General features: G+C 59.9%; 1 long non-coding RNA gene across 2 annotated transcripts; it reads left to right on the top strand.

The window, feature by feature from the left end:
- The first annotated feature begins 251 nt into the window (after positions 1 to 251).
- Positions 252 to 12,455, top strand: LOC132002805 (uncharacterized). Of its 2 annotated transcripts, none has more exons than XR_009400020.1 (4): positions 252 to 368; positions 3,732 to 3,832; positions 4,241 to 4,327; positions 11,963 to 12,455. It is a non-coding gene; the product is annotated as an uncharacterized LOC132002805 (long non-coding RNA). The 2 variants fall into 2 exon arrangements; XR_009400019.1 differs by having other exon boundaries at positions 4,142 to 4,327.
- The last annotated feature ends 246 nt before the right edge of the window (positions 12,456 to 12,701 follow it).

Raw genomic sequence — 12,701 nt, 5'->3', positions numbered from 1 at the left:
AGTCTAAGCTCCCGCAATAAGGCGGGAGGGAGGTGCCGTCAGCCCCCAGGCCCGCGCCTTTGTCCAGCGTGCGAATCCCCGTGAGAGCGGCCACCGGTGCCCGCCCTGTCCCTCGCAAGGCGGGTCCCGGCCCTAGCCTGCTGTGTTTGCCGAGAGGCCCACAAAGGAAGCAAGGAGGGACGGGTCCCTCTCCGCCCGGCGGCGGAATGAGGAAGTCCCCTGTCTCCTGGCCAAGGTAATGGAGACGAGGCCAAACACAAAACACCCAGGGCGCAGCTGGAGCGCTTCCTGTTGGCAAATCCTTTACATGAGATCGCTTGAACCACTGAACAGGAAACTGGTCATCTGACCAGACCCGTGGGAATCGGGTAAGAAGACCCCAAGAGACACCCCCACCCCGGCCCGTGGGGAGCTCGGGGCTGACGAGGGCGGGGTCGCGGCTCTCCTGCGGGTCTGGATTCAGACGCGCGTGAGGCTCTGGCTGGACCTTGGCGAGGACGTGGAGATGCGGCAGTGAGGCCGGTGCTTCCGGTTTTAGCCCCTGTGGGCCCACGGGGGCCGCTCTCTCCCGTCCCACCGCCTCGGAGCCGAGCTCACACCTCCGAGGACGTTCGGAGCCCCGAGCCGTGGACGTGAAGTCCGCAGAGATGGGCCCGGGCTCTCTCGCGTCCTCGAGCTCGTGTGCTGTGCGGTGAGGCCTGGGGCGGCTGCTCCACGGGCTCCAGAACAGTCCAGGGACGGTCGTCCTGCGGAGGGGATACGCGCCCCGGGCCCTGTCCGTCCCACAAAGGCGCGTGCAGGAAGGGCTCTCACCGGGGGGTGCGGGGTGGCAGGGACGCGGCAGGTCCCACTAGTTGGAGACGCGGGCGCTGAGCCCTTGCTCGAGCGCCGGTGCCGCTGGGGGACAGACCGAACGACATTCGAGCCCGAGGGGAGCCGGTGAATTATTCAACAGCCTCCCACAATCAATACAATATTGCTGTGTGTTTCCTCGTAGATATTTCTGGAGCGCGCTTCAATATTTAATTCAACCCAAACCTGTAGGTCATTAGCAAAAGTATATTTCGGGTCACCCAAGAATCCGCTCGCGTCCCACCGCGGAAGGCCGGGCGCTGCGGGTCTGGGAGCTGACTGTGTAAACGTCTCTCCTTCAGAGAAAGGTTGAGACACTTTCCACACACTCTCTTTTTGTTTTTTTATTGTTTTTAAAAGATTTTGTTTATTTATTTGACAGAGATCACAGGTTGGTAGAGAGGCAGGCGGGGGGGCGGTGGGTAGCAGGCTCCCGGCTGGATCCTGGGATCATGACTTGAGCCAAAGGCAAAGGCTTAACCCACTGAGCCCCCAAGTGTCCCCCACACACTCTTTTCTTTTCTGCCTGTGTATTTAAAGAGGACGTGGGGTTACTTCATTTGCAAATTCTTCTTAAATGAGCACCTTTCCAAGGAGGAACGTTTGACCAGGCCTTTGTTGAAGAGGAATTCTGAACGAAGGGCCGGGCCGTGAGCCTCCTGGAGTGGGCACGCACGGGGCCCACGCGGGACCCGCTACGGTCCGCGGGAGCAGGAGCTGCAGCGCGTGGGGCTTTCTCGGCCGCTTCAGGAGCGCGCTTTCTGCTTGGCCGAAGAAACAAAACACCGGTCCCACACATTTAGCTTTCCGTCCTTTTAGAAGCTGTTGAACTATTTCTCGGAGTTACTGACTGCACCTGCCTCCTCCCCCAGCCAAGCCCCCGCCCGCTGGGAGCCCGGGAGGCTTGTGGGTGGGAACGGGACCAGGAAAAACCAACTCACAATTTCCCGCTTTGCCCCGGTCGCTCAGGAGGGCACCATGGTTGCTCTGGTTGGGCTTCAGGACCAGCCTCTTGGGGTCCCGGCCACTGCCCCTGCCGGGACGGGGGTGCACACGCAGCCCCGGGGACGCCCCCCTCCCACATCCCCTTCCTCCCAGGCGGGCGGGGTCTGCAGGATGCCGGAGATGGTTCCCGTGGCTGCAGACCGCGGAGCACAGAAGGGTGCGCTCCCTCAGGCAGGAGGTCAGAAGGGGTCCCTGCCATCTCTGCCTCTGTCCTCACCCGGCTTCACCCCCGGCCTGTCTGTGCCCAAATCTCCCTCGTCCTCGAAGGACGCTGGTCACACCGGGTCAGGACCCAGCCTGGTATGGCCTCCTCTTAATTGATTGTGTCTGCCAAGACCCAATAAAGTTTCCAAATAAAGTCCCATTCACAGCTTCTGTCACACACGACTTTTGGGGGACACTGCCCAAGCCCGTGCGGTCAGAGAGTCCTTCCAGTCCGACGTCAGAGATCAGAGAGCAGATGCCCGAGGCAGGAGGCCTGGTCAGGGCTGCGGACACAGCTGAGGGAGGAAGAGGACCCTGTTCTCAGGGGGTTGGGGCACAGTGACAGGGCAGCAGAAACCCCCCAAGCAAACATTATTTGATTTACTTCCGCCTTGGGCTGCGCCGCTGTCCTATAACTCCCCATCTCTGAACACTGCCCACACCACAGACTGAACCAGAGGGCACTGGGGGCACGACCCTGTCCGGGGCCGGGTCACGGAGCCCGCCGTCTCCCTCTCGCAGCGGCCCTCCTGCAGGGCCGAGGACGCCACCGGGCTGCGGGTTCAAGCCCACACGGGCGCTCCGAGAGTCTCCCCGTCTCCCCTGCAGACGGCAGCCCTGCGGAGCCGTACCCTTGACTAATCCAAATGGGGTCACTTACTTGTTTCTAAACAAAGGACACGCTTGTATTCGAGCTTTGTTCAAGACTGGGTTAGTGAAAAGTCAATTCCAAGTTTCGATAAAGCAGCGTTCAAACCCTGTGCTGTCTCGCTCGCGAATGCAAGAGGGTCTGTGTTCTGAGACGGACGCGCCGAGGCGGCGTCGCTGCTTCTGACCAAATCCCAGCACGTGTCAAGGTGTGAAGTGACTTGCAGGAGTGATGGAGCCCGTGCTGAGAAGGTCGAGCCGGCAGAGCCTCGTCATTTCAGTTCCCACACATTGTTCCTTTTCTGGTTGTTTTGAGGGTCACTGGGCGGGGAGGATGAGAACGCGGAGCTGCCGTTACAAAACAAGCTACAAACAAAGGGAAACACACCGTTTACAGAAGAGCGAGCTTACAGGGATGTTCCTTTCTACTTGAAGATAAAATGGGCCGGGCGCGGGGTTGGGGGTCAGCTGGTCAGTCTGCGGCTCAGGTCATGGTCCCCGGTGCTGGGATCAAGCCCCAGGCCGGGCTCTCTGCTCAGCAGGGAGCCTGCTTCTCCCTCTGCCCCTCCTCCCTGTTCCTGCTCTCTCTCACATAAAGATAGAAAATCTTCTTAAAAAAAAGAAGGAAGGAAGGAAGGAACGGGGCATCGGATTTACTGAGGTTCTGGTTGCTTCTCCGCCGGGGCCGGCTCCTGGACTGCACACACTGTGTTGTCACAGAGGCTTCAGAGCTGCAGCGAAACCAACTTTTAGCAGGATCCCTGAGCCCACACTTGCTACCGCCAGAGGAAATTATGCCCTAGAGAGAACTGCAGGGGTGACCTGGTCGCCAGCGGCTGGAGCAGGCGGGTTCCCACGCAGACCAGGCCTCCATCCCCCTGCCGCTGGCCATGGTCGGCTCTTCCCTGACCTTCCCCATGAAGAGGAAGGAGAAACATCTTCAAATATTAGAAAATAAAAATAAAAACACACTGTTATATCCAGCCCTTGGGATTAAAACAAAGATTCTTCTCTGTTCGCAGGAGATGCAGGAGGCGGAGACGACGCTGCGGGACCGTCTGACAAACGCAGAACCGGGGCGTTTCCGGGAAGACGGGCCGTGTCTCCAAAAAGCCCGAGCTGTGTAAGTGAAGGAGTGGGAAGGCTGGGGTCGTTCTGGACTGGAAGAGGCAGGAGAGACAGAAGAACAAAAGACAGTGCATAGGTCTCGAGGCCCCTAGAACCGCAGGCCGCTGGGACGCAGATCACGCTGTACTAAGGAACTCTGCGTGGGGACCCGTGCTCTGTGCGGGGAAACAGCCTCCATCTTCAGACACACGCCGAGGTCGTCCGGGCCGGGGCCTGTCAGGCCTGTAAGAGCAGATCAGGGGAAAAGATTATGCAAATAGTTAAGTTTAGCGATGCGGTCGTTTTTTTTTTTTTTTTTTCCCAGTTCCCTCTATGTTTGAGACTATTCACGATGGGAAACACAGGGAGCAAGGTCTCAGCAGACGACTTGAGCAGGAGGTGAAGGTCCCTGTCTCCCCTGCAGGCTCAGAGCAGTCCTCGTGGGGCCGTCTGGGCCGAGGGCGACCCCGGGGCAGCCAGAGCGGCGGCAAACCCAGCACCTACCCGCGAGGTACTTGGGCACGTTGGGAGGGTCCGTTTTGTGAGTGTCTCCGTAATTGTGCGTCCCGTTTGTGGGACTCTGGTCCTCCTGGGAAAGCGCCGGCGTAGAGACCGTTGCTTCGGAGCAAGGGTGTGAGTCCCACAGCGTCTTGACCTGCCGGCGCTTCCACACGCCACGGCCCTTGGTGCTTTGCGTCCGGTAACTTCCCCACAAGGTTAACATGCTTGGTCCACGCACAGCCCGTCTGACAGGCGGAGGACGGGCGAGGACGGATCCACTGGGCCAAGACCTCACCGCTAAAAGCCGCGGCACTGAGCAGAAGCAGAAGCAGAAGCAGAAGCCCGGTGATGTCTGCGCTTTATTCTGAAAAGTGTAAATACTGCGACGGATTGGCGAGTGGACAGTTGGACAGATGGACAGAGAGTCCAGAGTGTGGGTCGCATGGACTCCAGGTGGTGGGTGTTCACCGATCAACTCATTCAGATTCTCCCAGTGTAAAATTCCTAATCAGATGTTGAGGGAAATATTTTGAAAGAGCAAACGGACATGCGAGCAGGCAGCCTTGCTCCAGAGACCAGGCGCCCGGCCATCGCGGGCTCCCACCTCCTAAGCAGCGGGAGTCGGACCCCAGGCGCTTAAAGGATTTGAGCAGGTCGTTCCTGCAGACAGGCCGTAGGACTCGGGGGGACCGAGGAGTCATCTGGTCCACCTGGCCTTGGTAAGGCGAGCCTCAGGGAGAGGGTGACTTGCTTGAGATCTGGGAAGGGTTAGGACCCGTTCCCGGCTCGGCGTGGCCGTCTGCTGCACTCCCCCCCCGGCACATTGCCATGCCTGCCTGTCCGAGCGGCCGGGCAGCCTGGTGTGGGACCCTGTCCTCGGCAGCCTGCGTTGGCTCTTACCGACAGTGGGCTTCCACCCACCGTGCTGCCGCTAGCCTCTAATGCCCCGTGCAGCCTCCCTTCTCAGAACGCTGTCCTTGCCCGGCGGACTGCGTCGGCCCTGCCCGGAGGCACGGCTTATTGAGCGCGCAGGACATTTTTATCCTTGAGTTCAAACCTCCTCTGGTTTCACTTCTATTTTTAATACCTTGGATTCATAGAGCCATTTCCTTCGATGAGCTCAGGCCCTTTGCAGACGTTACCTAATGAATCTTCCTAGACCGGTGGGTGACAGTATTGTTAACCAGAGGCCACCCCCTCGAAGAACACTGGAGACCTGTCCGTGATGGCTGGGTGGACGCAGAGGAGAGAGAGAGGGGGTCGTCTCACCGGAGATGGGGCTGCAGCGTCTGAGCCTCTTCCAGGGCCCGGGGACCGAGCCCTGCATTCGCACGAGGGAATGAGCCCTGCATGCCACCAGCCGTGAGGGCCAGAGCTGCAGCGGTCCCAGCCAGAAGGGCTGTGGGAGGGTCCGCTGGCATCCCCGCGCATTGCTGGAGAGGGCTGGGAGAGACAAGCGGCTTGCCCCAGGTCGCTGAGCTCATTACTGCCACGTCCCCCAGCAAGTTTCTGGGCAGCAGAGGTCTTGGAATTACACTTTTCAAGGTTAACATTGTGTTTCTTTATAAGGAACATTAAGACACCCCTGAGTCCTTGCTCTGGGATCACACAAGCCTTTCTCAGCCCAGAGCTGTCCTGCCCCTCCAGGAAGTCAGCTCGAGGGGCTTACCTGCACCTGGAGACCTGTGCGTCCCCTTCCCAGGTACGCGGGGACAGACAAAGGGTGCCCGGGGACAGCAAAGAGTGTGTGGGGACAGACAGCACGCTCCAGGGACTGGGGCGTCTCTGACTTCTGCGGCGTGACTCGTCGCTCCCACAGGCATCACTCTGGGAGGAGGCCTGCCGCATGGCTTTGGCTCCCGATGCCTGTAAACCCGTGCCCCCGTGAGAGGTCCTCGCTCCGTCTTCCAGATGTCACTGCCGCGAGGAAGACGCTTGTTCTGTCAACGCGGAGCCCCTCGTCATCAATTCATCCCTCTACCACTTCATTAATTTAGTTAATCTGTTCCCAAACTATTTCTGTAACCACACTCAGATGTATGGACCGGGTCACCCAGTGGACGGGAGTGACTTCCTAGTTACTACTTTTGATGATGTGAGAAGCGTCTGTAACCCACCTGCCCAAACAGAAGCTGGGGCTCCGATCAGAGGATCCCTCCTCAGCCTGTGCCTCCCTGTCCCAGGCACCGCCACCCTGAACCTGCCGTTCGGCGGATCCCCGAGCTCAGGGAACGGGACTCTAGAGCGGGGCAGCGGGCTTGCCTCCCCCGACTCCGGAGGAGCCCCCATCTCTGTGTCCACAGCTGTTAGGGACACCGGCGTTCCGGGGAAGACAGTTGGGACAAAGGGCTTGACGTGCAGGTCTCGGGACCCACAGTGTGGGCTGGACCAGCTGCTCACTGCTGGGTCCGAACCTTCCTGGGAAAGCAAACAGCAGGCCTCGCCAACTCGTTTATTCTTAAAGAAAATTAATTTATCTGGGTTTTACCACCTTGAGAGGTGAAGGAGCTAAACTCAAGGGGCAGAACGGAGGCCTCGGGTCTGAGCCCCGGGGGGAAGGCCTGGAGGCCGCTGGGCAGGTGGGCTGTGCTGCGCGGTTCCTGCCCGTGGGGCCGTCTTGTCCTGAGGCGACCCCGGCCCTGCCCCAGGTGGGACGGGCACCGCTTGCCCGCAGGGCCGGGCATCAAGTATCGTGAATTGATCTGACGGCGTTTTCAGGCTTTGCGCTGACTCAGCAACAGGAAAGGCAGAACAGGCAAGCGAGGTCCTGGGGGGCAGGGATGGGGGCGGGGTTTGCCGCTGCTCGGACCCTCTGCTCTTTCAGGGCCCCTCCCCCCAAATCTCCCTCCCCTGAACAGGGCCCTCGATGTGCTGAGCGGCTAAAGGGCTGGACACCCCAGCAGCGCTCCCACGAAGGTCTGAGCCCCCTGGGTCTCCTCTGGCCTCGTGGGGGGAATCCGGTGAGGGTGGCAGCGGGGCCGGCCGGTCTCCGGGGCTGACTGAGGATAAGCTGTCAACGTGGAAGACCACTGCCCGAGGGCTCCCCGGAGTCGGGGTCCCCGACCCCAGGGCTGCTTGAATCGCACAGATGCTCCCGGACGGGGCTGCTCTTCAGCCCGGCCCACCACACTGACCCCGCGGCCGAGGGAGGGCGACCCCGAGACCCTGCGGCCAGTCCTGCCAGCTTGGTTTGGGAAGATCCCGGGGTGAGAGCCGGAGCCCCAGGGAGAAGAAACGGAGACTCAGACTCCTCTTTGCGCCGGCTCTGGGCCTGGGCCTCTGGGTCATCCCGGGAGCACAGCCAAGGGCAGGGGCGGCCGAGCGGATCCGCTGCCCTACCGGCTCTCCCGCGTCTCCCGAGATAGCCTGAGCGTGAGGCGTGGCCTCTCCCTGCCCTACCCGAGCCCTGCAGGGCCCTGCGGTTCCCCGGGCGATGCTCCCGTGGCGGTGGAGCGCTGGCAGCCCAGGGGCCTGAGCTGGTCGCATGCACGCCCCGAGGAAGCTGCGATTATGTCCAGACACCCCTGCTCGGGGCCCGAGGCTCCTCCTCCGGGGGCCCTCCGAGCCGAGGTCGAGGTGGTGAGGCCCCGCGGCGGCACGCGCAGACAGGCAAGCGCAGACGGTTTGGCCGCTCTCCTTCCTGCCTCTTTCCCACACTTCAGGCTTCTGCGAAAATCTGAAGCTCCCGCAGGAGAAAACAGCGTGGCTTGAGAGCGGTGCCCCCAGGCCGAGGTCTGAGAAAGAGCCCGGTCCTGCTCCGTGGCTGCAAACCTGCTCCTGCAAACCTGCTCCGAGCACAGCCTCACTGTGGACACCAGGGCCAGCTCCGGGTCCCAGGGAGGACGAGGCCCCCGGGGATGGAGGTCCCACTGGGGCCCCTGCCGCCCACAGCTCTGAACCACCAGCCTTCCGCCAACCGGTGCCCCCGGGGAGTGTGCTGGGGACGGTGAGCAGAGCCTGACAGAGGTGATGTCACTTGTTAGCCGTCCCCGTGAGCTCACGCGGTTCCGAGTGAGGTGCCCGGAGGACTCCGTGGGGCCTGACCACCGCCTCCCGAGGGACAGACAGGGGCAAGCCTGGGTTTCAGGGCTGTGAGACTCACGCCCCCGCTGCACGGCCCGTCTCCTCATCTGGAATCGTTAGCAAGAGTTCGCGCCTCGCAGGGTCTTCACAAGCACCCACGCGCTAGGACACAGGGAGTGGCCCATAAGCGCTCACTGTTCGCAGCCCCATTCTCCAGTGGGAAAGCCCTTGCTCAGCGCACAGTCCAGCAGGCCGCTGTCCACCCATTGCGAGCCCGAAGCAGGGACGGGAGGGCCCAAGTGCACCACTCCAGCCCGCACCGGCCGCTGACCTCTGCCCTGGGATATTACCTGAGCCTGAACTTCAGCGAGGTGGCAAGGCTTCTGGCCGGTGCAGCGGCAGCCTCTTTGTGCTCTGTCACAGTCTTACAACAAAACAGAAATGCAGCTCTTCTCATTCTGGGTTGGCAAATTAGCTGACCTACCTAATGAATGACCAACAGCCTGGGGTGGGCCAGAGGCCTGCAGAGTGACGGCCCCGGGAGCAGAGGTGCAGCCACTGGTGAGCGGATAAAAAGTAAATGCTAGATTTGGGAAAGCACAAGGGCCAGTTTTGAGAGACGACGACTTCCCATCAGAAAGCTGAGCGCTGAGGACCCTCTGGAGCCCGCCGTGCATGGGCGCTCAGGACGGGCTCAGTCAGTCCTCAGGTTAAACGTGGCATGTCTTAAACATTTCAGTCACTCATGTTCTATTATTGTACTCTGTAATGCTTCCAAATTTTCAATCTTTCCTTTGAAGTTTCTAGATTCTGAAATAACTGGAGTTGGCCCAGAGTGCAGATAGCTTGGAATTATTGAAATATCACCTAAAAGCTGGTTTTGGAAGCACATCCCTTGCGGTCTGGTTGGGCAGGTGCAGAGGAGGCCGGGATCAAGGGTCTGGGTCCGTGTGCCCTTGTCAGCGGACACAGGACACGGGGCACGCAGGCTGGGGTCTGGACACGGGACACGGGGCACGCAAGCACGCAAGCTTGAGGCCCAACGTTGTGTGCTTCCTCTGCCCCTGGGGATTAGGTTTTGGTGGTCTTTGATGTGAGAAACAAAGGCAGAAGCTTACTGGCGAGTCCTTGACACAGGGAGAGTGACCTTACCCTGGGGACCCAAATACCTCGATGTTTACACTTTGCCAAGGGCCAAAGACAAGTGTCAGCCCATCCCCCTGGACCCTGCAAGTTTACTTTAACACATAAAAATCCCTTTGGGAATGTCCCTTATCTAAATCCCCTAAGATATGGGTTGGCAATCAGCCTTCAACCCTACGGCCCACTGATAGACGTCGGAGCCGCCTCCTGACTGAGGGTTTACTAAGCGATCGTAAATGACCTTTCTCAACAACAGCAAGCCTGGAAACTTTGCTTCCAAAATTCCTCAGAGACTTACACGACCGCCGACATTTTGGAGGGGGTCTTTCATAACTCACGGGGACTCGGCGGAGGAGTCAGGTAAGCCCGTCTGTCGGAACAGATGCCGCATTCGACGCAGTCGGCGGGCAGGTTCTCAGGGACAAGGACAACGGTCGGACGCCACCGCGGCTGGGCGTGCTGGTGTCTCAGGGCGCAGCGGACGCCTGACCCCGGCCTGTCTCCCCGACACTGCTGTTTCCTGCGCTCGCAGGCTCTCTTCCTTCCCACCCTGGGCTGGGGGTGCATCGCCCCGTTTCTCGGCTCTCAGCCACACAAACCCCGAGGCGGGCTCGGCTGGCAGATCGTTTGTGCCCCGAGGCCTAGTTCCGCCGATCTGGGAGCTCGGACAGGAGCCGGCCGGGCTGAGCGGCTGGGTTCCCAGAATGGCGCCCACCTGCTGGCGTCCCGAGGCCAAACTTCCCTGCCTGTAGGATCCACGGGAGGAGGAGCTGGACGCCCAGCCCCACGGTGACCCTTGAGCCCAGCGTGCTCCCCACCCCAGACCCCAGATGCCCAGCAGCTCCGGGAACAGCGGGCTGGGCCACCAGCTCCCTCTCGCCAGTGGCGGCCCGCGACCACCGTGACCAGGCTCCGGCAGGAATCTCTGCCTTAGCCGCGGAGCCCGGAGGTATTCTGGAACCGTCCACACCGTCTGTGAGCAGTGCTCAGCCCGAACGGAGACAGCGTGGATCCCTGTGTCACACACAGACATCGCTTGGTGGGCCTCAGTGCAGCCAGCACCTGGTTTCAGGCGGATGGACGGCCTCGAGGCCTGTCTGCTTGCTTCCGGCCTGTTACTCTGCCTGGCCCTTCACATCCGCATCCCTGCCAAACCCAGTACTTTGTGAACCAAAAAAGTGCTTCCTTGGGGCGCCTGGGTGGCTCAGTGGGTTAAGCCTCTGCCTTCAGCTCAGGTCATGATCTCAGGGTGCTGGAATCAAGTCCCACATCGGGCTCTTTGCTCAGCGGGGAGCCTGCTTCCTCCTCTCTCTCTGCCTGCCTCTCTGCCTGCTTGTGATCTCTCTGTCAAATAGATAAATAAAATCTTTTTTTTTTTTTTTTTAAACAGTGCTTCCTCCCCTTTAGCCTCCAGTGTTTTTGTTTTGGTTTTTTTTTAGATTTTATTTATTTGACAGAGAGAGAAAGAGATCACAAGTAGGCAGAGAGGCAGCAGAGAGAGGAGGGGAAGAAGCTCCCCGCTGAGCAGAGCCTGCAGGGCTCGATCCCAGGACCCTGAGACCATGACCCGAGCCGAAGGCAGAGGCTTGACCCACTGAGCCCCCCAGGCGCCCTCCAGTGTTATCCAATTACCTCCCCCCAACACACACACAAGGAGGTGGTACTGGGGGTTAAGTCATCACTTCCTCATTTTCCGTCCAGCGTCCCTGCCCACCTCAAGGACAGCCTCGCCTCCAGGCAGGGCACCCCTCGTGTCTTTACAGCTCTGGGCGAGGGGACGATGACCCGGTCTGCCTTCTTCACGATAAATGTTCCGTGAGATACTAGGAAATATTTCTTCAAAGGCAGGTTGACGGTAAAAATCCTTCAAGGTAGGATTTTTAGTTATGTCCAGAAATCCATAATATGAAAACGGTTTTTTGTGAGTATGTTGGTTACGAAAAACTAGCTCAAGGGGAAATTTACCGTCGACTTTTATCGCAGTGGGAGCCATGGTGACGTGTCCCTGTAACACCCCTTTCCGCGAGATCGTGTGCCTCACGCGAGCAAACGCGAGCCTGGCCGCGGAACACTGCTCCTCCAGAAGAGACCCCAGGCGGGGGTGGCCGGCCCCGTGCAGGGCTGCTGGACGGCTGGGAGGGGCCCGGGGAGGGACGGGAGCCCGCGGGGCGGGAGAACAGGGCGCTGCGGGAAGGAGGGGGCCAGCCTCCGCTGGGTCCTCTGAAAGCACGGGTGTATAAATACACACCGGCAAAGAGCAGACCGAATGCCGGGCCTCTTTTTACTGTCTTTGATCTTTTCTCGTTATTTGTTGGAAAAGTTCCTTTGACCTCATAGAAGGTGACACACTAAGATCAAGAAAGAAGTTTCTATTCTCATTGCATTAAGGATTCTGAATATATGTCACCTGCACAACTTCTTTTGGGAACGAGCTCCCCCACCCTGACCTGTAGTAACCAGAGATACTCGTCCTTCACAGACCTCATGGCGCTTAGACTCCGGAGCGAAAGGACTGGTCAGGTGTGGACCCACCCAGACCCCCTTGGAAGCACAGACCTGCCCTTCCCGAAGGAGGACCGAGATGGGGTGAACCATCCGTCTCCCAGGCCAGGAGCCGGGTTCCGAGCAAGGCCACCGTGAAGCGAACGCCATCGGTCCTTCGGGGGTGGCGGGAAACAGCTGTAAATGCGGTTTTCCCAAAGCTGCTCTCCGGAGGCGTCTCAGCCGAAGCCGGACGGGTTCTTCCGCTCCCCGTCCTGCACTCTCCTTCTAGCTGCTGCTTTGCGGGGGTTCGTGGAAAGCCTTGTGTGGGTGGTAGAGTGGGCCATCCTTTGGGGGTCCCTACAGGGTGGAGGGTCTGTAGTCAGATATAGGACCCTGTCGCCCCACCACGGGCCTCCCCAGCTGTTGGTGCGTGGTGAGTCATTAAGGCTCAGTAGAATGCCCTCAACTTTGAATATTCAAGAAATAAAACACCGCGGGGTTTATGCCGATGGATACGCTCTCCCCCAACGCTGAACGAGGACAGAGTCGTGACACAGAACCCACACGCGCCTTTCCGGGGAAGCCGTGTCTGGGACGCGGCAGCGGCTGTACCCAGAGCCCTGTCTGGGTGCGGGCGGGGCTGGACGGTCCCTGGCTGCTTCCAGGATGGGCCTGTGCACTTGTCCTTAATCGACGTTGGTCAAGGCCAGGATTGCCCTCCAGAAGAAGGGAGT

This window comes from Mustela nigripes, chromosome 15 (assembly GCF_022355385.1).
Source record: "Mustela nigripes isolate SB6536 chromosome 15, MUSNIG.SB6536, whole genome shotgun sequence".
NCBI classification, from domain to species: Eukaryota; Metazoa; Chordata; class Mammalia; order Carnivora; family Mustelidae; genus Mustela; species Mustela nigripes.
Note: the sequence above shows the minus strand (reverse complement) of the source record. Positions and strands in the feature narration are given on the sequence as shown.